The following is a 6,109-nucleotide window of genomic DNA, read 5'->3' on the forward strand; positions in this document are numbered from 1 at the left end:
ATGAGATAGTATATATAAAGACTTTTATAAACCTTAAATCATTATATAAGTGCTGGCTATATGTATTATTACATATATGGCTATAAAGATGGAATGTCAGTAGTTTGCTCAGTAAGAGATAGCACATGAACAATTGTAAAGATGCAATGGATACTTGCAAAATGTAAAAAAGAATATAAATAAATATAAAATATGTTTGCACATATAAAATACTTGCAAAATATTAAAAAGGTAAAATTTTCAAGATCTTTGCAACATGTTTAATTTTTCTATGGAGGATATTTTGGAAAATATGAACAAGAATTGTGCAAGATGAAATGATGAATTTTGATTCTAAGATATGGTTGTGACTGAGCCCAGATGACTTCAGAGGAGGACATGGGGCTGGTGACTTTGCACAGCCTCCCCTTCACTTGAATCCAACTCACTTGTATGCCTTGACATCACATCCCTGTTGTCATGGGTCTCTACAAGAATGAAGGATAAACAAAAAGTTCTAAAAATGTCCACCTCAGATTGACTTTGCTTTCTTTGAAACACAAATTTATATAACAAACACAATCCTAGACTGCTCCTCTAAACCTAGTTATGATAGGAAAGAATACATTCCCTTTCTTATTGTGTGTGCCATCTTTCCTAGACTGGAAAGCATTTGTGTAAGAGTAAATCTCCTGAAAGCTATGAAGAAGAAAGTATTACAAATTCTCCTATTAAACCATGGAGAACAGACAGAACTAAAAGAATAATAATAAAATCATACATATAGCCTCACATGTCACTCCCAGGAACCTGTACTTTGGAACCATGCTCGTAAAACAAAGTGCTATTAATTTGTGATTGGACAAAAAATTCAATATAAGTGTCTCAAAACAGAATGAAGCTGATTGGAAAACCAACATGGACTTTATAAATCCCATCTAAAATGCATGCATCTCACTTCCACTGAAACATCTGCACTATCTTCATTTAGTATAGAACATAAAATAGGAGTTGTTGCTTATATTTTACTGATGAGTTAGAAGTCTTTCTGGTCTGGATCACTTGGAAGAAAATATGGAATAAAAGAAGACAAACTGATAATCAAAAGACTAAAAGAAGAGAAGAAAAACCCAACAATACTGTGGCAAGAATCATATGCCTGACCACCCTGTAGGACTCTTGACTGCTTATTTTGTTAGAAACCTTCCTTTGTTTTTCTCTGACATAGCAAGCAGTAATCGCATAAATTAAATATTCATTTTTAGAGTCAATATTAATGGCAACAAATTTTCTAGGAATGTCAACTACGGGCATTTTTGATTCCCTGAATTAAGAAGGAAGTCACAGCACCATAGTTACATCAAAAATAAGAGATCAGTACAGTGTTTTACAGAACAAATTTTGTGCTTTTTCAGCTTCTTTCTTGACCAATCAGTTGGGAAAAGCTGTTGAATTCTCTACTAATATGGCATAGTACAGAGATAGACAAAAATAAGCCTTCTGGATAAAAGAATAGCTTTCCTCTATGTGCCAAACTCCTCTCTGATTCCATTCATTCATTCATATATTCATTCATTTATTCAGCAGTGTTTATTAACCATTGTCTATGTATAGAACAGAGTGCTAAACTTTGATAATATACAAAGATAAATAAGATTTGCTCTCTGCTTTAGAAGACATTTCAATTTGGTTGTGGGGTGATATGAACAGACACCTATACATATACACTCAGGCACACACAACTCTAAAACTTGGTTTACTTCAATGTTAGTGCATGTCATTTTCATTCTCAAGGGGTTAGAATAATGACTATTATGTTTGACTTTACTTCCTCAGGTGAGGGGTAAATGAGAGGACAATGATATTTTTTAGATAACCAGCCTTCCTGGATGCATTTAAATCCTATTCCCTCATCCTTAGGTAACCCTTGGAACTTCTAGCACAGGTAAATTACATGATCTTTCTTCTCATCGCTAGCAAATATATATATGTATATATATATATATATATATATGTGTGTGTGTGTCTGTGTGTGTGTGTCTGTGTGTGTGTGTGTGTGTGTGTGTGTGCGTGTGTGTGCCCACTTTGAAGATTTGAGAGATATCCTGAAGTGTTTTGAAAATATATTACTTGTTTTGTTATTAAAATATATTTAATATTACTTCATGACAGAATGTGAACAGTTGTTTTGTTTTAAACAAGGGTTCAATGTGTACTTGAAAAGAATGTTTATTACTTTCTTCTCCCAATTTGTCTTCTCCATATATGTTATTTCAGATTTAATAAGAAACAGGTTCTCGTTTTTGACTAACTTCTTTTTCACTATTATAACATTAGAATTTATTATTATTCTTTTATTTTTTTTATTCTAAGAATGGAGAGACTCTCCTAAATGTTTTTGATTAAGATGAATATTACTGATTTCTGATAATTCATGTTGATATAGATAACATTTCTAAAATAATCTTGAAAATATTATGAATCATATGCAAAAGATGAAAGACCAAAAACAAACAGGTGATTTTTTTTATCATTACAAGTGACAATAAATAATGCATATAAAAAAAGCTTATTTGGTAAGTGAATAATAAGTTATAAAGGCAACATGACCTAAAATATAGGAGCAATAGACCCATTGCAGGGGATGGATAATAAGTGACTTGAAAATCTAATTAAAAGATTTTTAAAATGAAAAAGTTGCCTTTCTATGTCCTTCAAATCTGATACTACAGATAATAGTCATGATGAAGAAAGAATATTTGAATGTAGATTTCTAAAAGAAAAATACATGTTTTTCCTCTTTGCAATTTTCCATGGGCCATTTCAAAAGAAAAGAAAAATAAGCAGAAAGTTCATGAAACAGACCATAAGCCTGTCAGAGAGTCATGATGTAAATGGCGATGGGTGACATCAAGTATTCAGACAAAAGCTAAAACATTTTTGTCTTCCCCTCCATAACATCAGCTAATACTTGACTTGATTTACTACTAATTTCATTCTTGAACAGGAGGAATGAAACAAACAAAAAAATCAGCATTGAATCTAATTCTTACAGAGCATTATTTGTTGCTATGACTAGAATTTTGGAAATTTTGGAAGGATGTCAGTGCTCCCTTGTGATAGACAAAACTGAGCATAGTTTATTATGGGCCCTAAATTTTGGAAGAACAGATTTCCAAAGTTCAGATTGAAAAATATTTCTTTTACCTTTTCATTTTTTTTGGTATTTCCATGCTTAGCACAGTGTCTGAAACATAGTAGGCACATAATAAATGCTTATTGATTCATCTCATGAAGAAAATTCTACAGATTAGTGAAGACAGAGCAAGTCAGATGGACATTTTTCTCTCAATAGTAAGATTATGAAGGAATATAGAGAAACAATTCAGACCTTTGAAGTGAGAGTAATAGCCTGGCATATACACAACCTCAAAAACTCATGTAAAAGAGTAAAGGAAGGCATGTATGTTTATCTTCTACAGCAACTGTGGACCACAGAGCAGAAAGTAAAAGCAGTGAAGACAATGCTTGAAATAAGTTTCTTTTTGCCATCTTAGGGCAAAATACATTCACAGGAGGGGACAGTCATGGCATTTAGTACATTTCCCTTTAAGGCATCTGTCTCTGAGCTTCAGTCTCAAATTTTTTTGTAGGTTTAAGCTGTAAAATTATTGGTCATGACAGAGCATTGAGTAACTCATCCAAGGTCACTCAGTAAGTGCCTAAAGCCAGATATAAACTCAGGAAGAGGAGTCTCCCTCTCTTCACCTTTATACTTTATCCATTGTGCCACCTAGCTGCCCTGGGGAAGTCTTATTTCCCGAGTTTCCCAAGCACCTGGTCTTGCCTCAAATGAGTTAAAACAACAATTTAGAAATACTAAAAGAAAAAAATATCTTCCAGACTTTAGGGGCAGCTAGGTGGTGCAGTGGTTAGCAGTACCTGAGTTCAAATCTGACCTCAGACACTTAATAATTTCCTAGCTATATGGCCTTAGACAAGCCACTTAACTCCATTGTCTTGCAAAAATTTTTGAAAAAGAAAAAGAAATATTGACTATATTTGAGTAAAGAACCTACAAGGACAATGTAAATCAGTGAATAGTTTTTGGCTATTTAAAGTTTCTTTAAGATTTTTCAAGGGTCTTTAACTCATTTGAGTCTCACAACAACCCTGTAAGAAATGTACTATTACTATCCTCATGAGACTGGGCCACAGGTTAAGTGATTTTTTAAAAAAAATGTATGATTTAAGTAAATTTATAATTTCTACTCATTTCAAGAGTATCAAAAGACAATGTCATATACTTTTTGGCTACATGACTCCACCCTTCCCCAAAAAAAATTTGTACAACAATTATTTTTAGTTTTTTGGCAAGGCAATAGGGTTAAGTGACTTGCCCATGGTCACACAGCTAGGTAATTATTAAGTGTCTAAGGTCAAAATTGAACTCAGGCCCTCCTGACTCCATCTAGTTGCCCCTGTACAGCAAAATTTTAAAGACTTCATAGTCTTTCATTCATTTCTTCAATTAAGATACACAAGGCTGCATCTTTCTTTATGATCTGGTCTCTTTTGTGACTAGAATTCACTCACTGTTCACTTTGTCCAGTTCAATTTTTGCTGTCATCAGTATCCATCGGATCAGTTTTTAGAATCATTCCTCCTTCTATATAGGATAAATCATCAGGTAAAGAAACCAGGAAATTCTGGATCATTTCAATAATTCTTTCTAGGTGCTTATGAAACCTTTCCAGCTATTTCAAGTACTGCCTTTTATGAGTGTCTCCCTTGCTCGATGGGGTTGTTATCCATTAATAAGAAGATACACAAGAGCAAAAAGCAACTTTAGCTTTTACTTTTTTTCCTCTCTTTATACTTCCAGGACTCCTAATCAAGATATATAGAAAATCTAAAAAAGTTTGTAAGGATAGAAATATTGAGTTTTCTTAATTCTTTTTATGATCAAATTGCATAGGATGAAGTTGTTCAACGCTTGACTTTCCAAAGGGCTGTTGATAAGATTATCACTGGAACTGATAGCCAAACACCATATAACTGTCCTTTATTGGAGGTGGGGGCTGCCTTCTAAATGTTTTCATCAGTATGTTTCTTGATGTATTGTACTGGTGGTGGAGGGAGTATACTCACTTACTGAGGTTCACTCATTTTGAAAGATTCAAATACCTCTCCAATAACAGGTTTTTGTGCTGCTCCTGTTGATCTCAGTTTTTAAGGAAGTCTTTACTGGATGTTGTTGAATCCTGCTGGATGTTGCTTGTCTGGACCTTGTCCCACTGATCTCTGATTGTACCTTCTCCAATACCTGGCTCCTGAAGATCTTGTGTTTCATCCTAGTGCTCATTGAAAACTCCTTGTTTGTTCCTCCCTGCCTTACACCTGAGGAGGTGGCATTCTGGTGAGTCTCCATCAACCTGCTCTTTGTACTGTTCTTGAGACACTGCAGAATCTTGTCTTATCTGAGACTCAAAAGCAGAGTGAGATCTTAAGTGACTTTCTTAATTTAATTGTTAAATATTTGAGCAGGATTTAAATTTAAGTCTTTTTTTGTCTCCAAGTTCTGTACTCTATACCACTGTACCAATTAGCTATTTAATCTAGTTCATGGAGTCCTAATATTTCATTTCCTACCTTGAATTAAGTTTACAGTCAGGTTCCTTTGCATCCTGATATCCCCACATATCCCCACATGCTTGAGTTTGATGTAAGTGAATAGATATACATTCTTGGAGGCATCTCCCATCCAATCTACATACAAACTAGTTCAACAATTCTCAAAGGGTGATGTGGGGTAAAAATTATTTTCGCAAAAAATATCAAGACAATTAAATTTCTAACATAGAAAAAAACCATAAAAACAAACTTCTTTGAAATGTTCTGATTAATTTTAAAGATCTTTAAAACGTTCTTGAGATCCAAATGTTTGAAAGCTAAGTGTCAATGCAAATTGTCAAGAATCAAATAATAAAACTTTCATTGAAACATGCCAAATACAATCTTGCTAAAGAGAAAATTCCTACTATAAGATATTTCTTAATTACTTCATAAATAATAGTAAGTATATCTCTTTTTCAACCTCCTACAATAATGGGCTAAAGGAATGAGTGAG

At 33.5% G+C, this 6,109-nt stretch overlaps 2 pseudogenes; one reads left to right on the forward strand and one right to left on the reverse strand.

Moving 5' to 3' along the window:
• The first annotated feature begins 503 nt into the window (after positions 1 to 503).
• LOC141492325 (interleukin-2 receptor subunit alpha-like) lies at positions 504 to 1,230 on the forward strand (annotated as a pseudogene).
• A 3,254-nt stretch (positions 1,231 to 4,484) lies between these two features.
• On the reverse strand, positions 4,485 to 5,148 carry LOC141492326 (mediator of RNA polymerase II transcription subunit 7-like; annotated as a pseudogene).
• Between the last annotated feature and the right edge of the window lie 961 nt (positions 5,149 to 6,109).

The sequence above is a fragment of the Macrotis lagotis genome, chromosome 6, assembly GCF_037893015.1.
Source record: "Macrotis lagotis isolate mMagLag1 chromosome 6, bilby.v1.9.chrom.fasta, whole genome shotgun sequence".
Lineage (NCBI taxonomy): Eukaryota > Metazoa > Chordata > Mammalia > Peramelemorphia > Peramelidae > Macrotis > Macrotis lagotis.